Genomic DNA, 4,036 nt, shown 5'->3' with positions numbered 1-4,036 from the left:
GCGGGCACTTGGACTATGTAGGTTAACTAGAAGGCACTTGGACTATCAAGGTTACCTAGCGGGCTCTTGGACTATGTAGGTTACCTAGCGGGCACTTGGACTGTCTAGGTTACCTAGCGGGCACTTGCACTATCTACGTTAACGAACGGGCACTTGGACTATGTTGATTAACTAGCGGACACTTGTACAATCTAGGTTAGCTAACGGGCAATTGGACTATCAAGGTTACCTAACGGGCACTTGGACTATGTAGGTTACCTAGCAGGCACTTTGACTATCTAGGTTAACTAACGGGCACTGGGACTATGTAGGTTGGCTAGCGAGCACTTGGACTATGTAGGTTCCCAAGCGTGCGCTTGGACTATGTAGGTTCCCTAGCGGGTACTTGGACTGTCTACGTTAACTAGCGGGCAATTGGACTGTCTAGGTTACCTAGTGGGCACTTGGACTATGTAGTTTAACTAGCAGGCACTTGGACTATGTAGGTTAACTAGCGGGCACTTGGACTATCTAGGTTACCTAGCGGGCACTTGGACTATGTACGTTCCTTAGCGGGCACTTGGGCTATCTACGTTACCTAGCGGGCACTTGGACTATGTAGGTTAACGAACGGGCACTTGGACTATGTAGGTAACCTAGTGGTCACTTGGACTGTCTAGGTTACCTAGCGGGCATTTGGACTATGTAGGTTAACTAGCGGGCACTTGGACTATCTAGGTTAACTAGCGGGCCCTTCGTCTATGTAGGTTAAGTAGCAGGCCCTTGGACAATGTAAGTTAACTAGAGGGCACTTGGATGATCCTGGTTAACTAGCGGGCACTTGGACTGTCTAGGTTAACTAGCGGGCACTTGGACTATCTAAGTTAACTAGTTGGCACTTGGATTATGTAGGTTCCTAGCGGGCATTTGGACTATATAGGTTACCTAGCGGGCACTTGGACAATGTAGGTTCCCTAGCGGGCACTTGGACTATCTAGGTTCCCTAAAGGGCACTTGGACTATGTAGGTTACCTAGCGGACAATTGGACAATCTAGGTTAACTAGCGTGCACTTGGACTATGTAGGTTAACTAGCGGACACTTGAAATATGTAGGTTACCTAGCGGGCACTTGGACTATGTAGGTTAACTAGCAGGCCCTTGGACTATCTAGGTTACCTAGCAGGCACTTGGACTATGTAGGTTAACTAGGGGGCACTTGCACTCTCTAGGTTACCTAGCGGGTACTTGGACTATGTACCTTCCTTAGCGGGCACTTGGACTATCTATGTTAACTAGCGGGCACGTGGACTATGTAGGTTACCTAGCGGACCCTTGCACTATGTAGGTTACCTAGCGGTCACTTGGACTATGTAGGTTAACTAGAGGACACTTGGACGATCTAGGCTAACAAGTGGGCCCTTGGACTATGTAGGTTAACTAGCCGGCACTTGGACGATCTAGGTTAACTAGCGGGCACTTGGACGATCTAGGTTAACCAGCGGGCACTTGGACTATCAAAGTTAACAAGCGAGCCTTTGGACTATGTAGGTTAACTAGCGGGCCCTTAGACTATCTAGGTTACCTAGATAGCATTTGGACTATCTAGGTTCCCTAGCGGGCATTTGGAGTATGTAGGTTCCTTAGCGGGCACTTGGACTATGTAGGTTCCCTATCGGGTACTTGGACTATGTAGGTTTCTATCGGGCATTTGGGCTATGTAGGTTAACTAGCGGGCACTTGGACATCTAGGTTACCTAGCGGGCACTTGGTCTATGTACAAACCCTAGCGGGCACTTGGACTATCTGGGATACCTAGCGGGCACTTGTACTATCTAGGTTACCAGCTGGCACTTGGACTGTGTAGGTCAAGTAGCGGGCCCTTGGACTATCTAGGTTAGCTAACGGGCACTTGGACTATCTAGGTTACCTAACGGGCACTTGGATTATGTAGGTTCCCTAGTTGGCACTTAGACTATGTAGGTTTCCTTGCGGGCATTTGGACTATGTAGGTTACCTTGCGAGCACTTGGACTTTGTAGGTTCCCAAAAGGGCACTTGGACTATGTAGGTTCCCTAGCGGTCACTTGGACTATGTAGGCTCCCTAGAAGGCACTTGGACTATGTAGATTACATATCGGGCACTTTGACTATGTAGGTTAACTAGCGGGCACTTGGACTATCCAGGTTACGAAGCGGGCACTTGGACTATGTAGGTTACTAAACGGGCACTTGGACTATCTAGGTTAACGAACGGACACTTGGACTATGTAGTTAACCTAGCGGGAACTTGGACTGTCTAGGTTACATAGCGGGCACTTGGACTATCTAGGTTAACGAACGGGCACTTGGACTATGTATGTTAGCTAACAGGCACTTTGACTATCTAGGTTACCTAGCAGGCACTTGGACTATGTAGGTTACCTATGGACAATTGGACGATCTAGGTTAACTAGCGGGAACTTGGAATATGTAGATTAACTAAGGGGCCCTTCGACTATGTAGGTTAACTAGCAGGCACTTGGACTATCTAGGTTACCTAGCGGGCACTTTGTCTATGTACAAACCCTAGCGGTCACTTGGACTATCTGGGTTACCTAGCGGGCACTTGGAATATGTACGTCCCCTAGTGGGCACTTGGACTATCTAGGTTAACTAACGGGCACTAGGACTATCTAGGTTAACAAACGGGCACTTGGTCTATCTAGGTTACCTAGCGGGCACTTGGACTATGTAGGTCAACTAGCGGGCCCTTGGACTATCTAGGTTAGTTAACGGGCATATGGATTATGTAGGTTAACTAGCGGACACTTGGACGATCTAGGTTAACTAGCGGGCCCTATCACTATGTAGGTTATCTAGCGGGCCTTTGGACTATGTAGGTTAACTAGCGGGCACTTGGATTATCTAAGTTACCTGGCGGGCACTTGAACTATGTAGGTTAACTAGTGGGCCCTTAGACTATCTTGGTTAGCTAACGGTCAATTGGACTATGTAGGTTAATTAGCGGGTACTTGGACTATGTAGGTTCCCTAGCGGGCATTTGGACTATATAGATTACCTAGCGGGCACTTGGACTTTGTAGGTTACCTAGCGGGCACTTGGATTATCTAGGTTACCTAGCGGGCACTTGGATGATACAGGTTCCCTAGCCAGCACTAAGACTATTGGTTCCCTAAAGGGTACTTGGACTATGTAGGTTCCATAGCGGGCACTTGGACTATGTAGGTTCCCTATCGGGCACTTGGACTATATAGGTTCCTATCGGGCACTTAGACTATGTAGGTTAACTAGCGGGCACATGGACTATCTAGGTTACCTAGCGGGCACTTATTCTATGTACATACCCTAGCGGGCACTTGGACTATGTATGTCCCCTAGAGGGCACTTGGACTATCTAGGTTAACTAAAGGGCACTAGGACTATCTAGTTTAAGTAGCGGGCACTAGGTCTATCTAGGTTACATAGCCGCCACTTGGACTATCTAGGTTAGCTAACAGGCACTTGGACTATCTATGATCCCTAGCGGGCACTTTTACTATCTAGGTTACCTAGCTGGCACTTGGACTATGTAGGTCAACTAGCGGGCCCTTGGACTATCTAGGTTAGCTAACGGGCACTTGGACTATCTAGGTTACCTAACGGGCACTTGGATTATGTAGGTTCCCTAGCGGGCACTTAGGCTATGTAGGTTTCCTTGCGGGCATTTGGACTATGTAGGTTACCTAGCGAGCACTTGGACTATATAGGTTCCCTAACGGGCACTTGGACTATGTAGGTTCCCTAGCGGTCACGTGGACTATGTAGGCTCTCTAGAAGGCACTTGGACTATGTAGGTTACCTATCGGGCACTTTGACTATGTAGGTTAACTAGCGGGCACTTGGACTATCCAGGTTACGAAGCGGGCACTTGGACTATGTAGGTTACCAAAAGGGCACTTGGACTATCTAGGTTAACGAATGGACACTTGGACTATATAGGTAACCTAGCGGGCACTTGGACTGTTTAGGTTACATAGCGGGCAATTGGCCTATCTAGGTTAACGAAAGGGCACTTGGA

This window comes from Tenrec ecaudatus, unplaced genomic scaffold, assembly GCF_050624435.1.
Source record: "Tenrec ecaudatus isolate mTenEca1 unplaced genomic scaffold, mTenEca1.hap1 Scaffold_423, whole genome shotgun sequence".
NCBI lineage: Eukaryota > Metazoa > Chordata > Mammalia > Afrosoricida > Tenrecidae > Tenrec > Tenrec ecaudatus.
Note: the sequence above shows the minus strand (reverse complement) of the source record.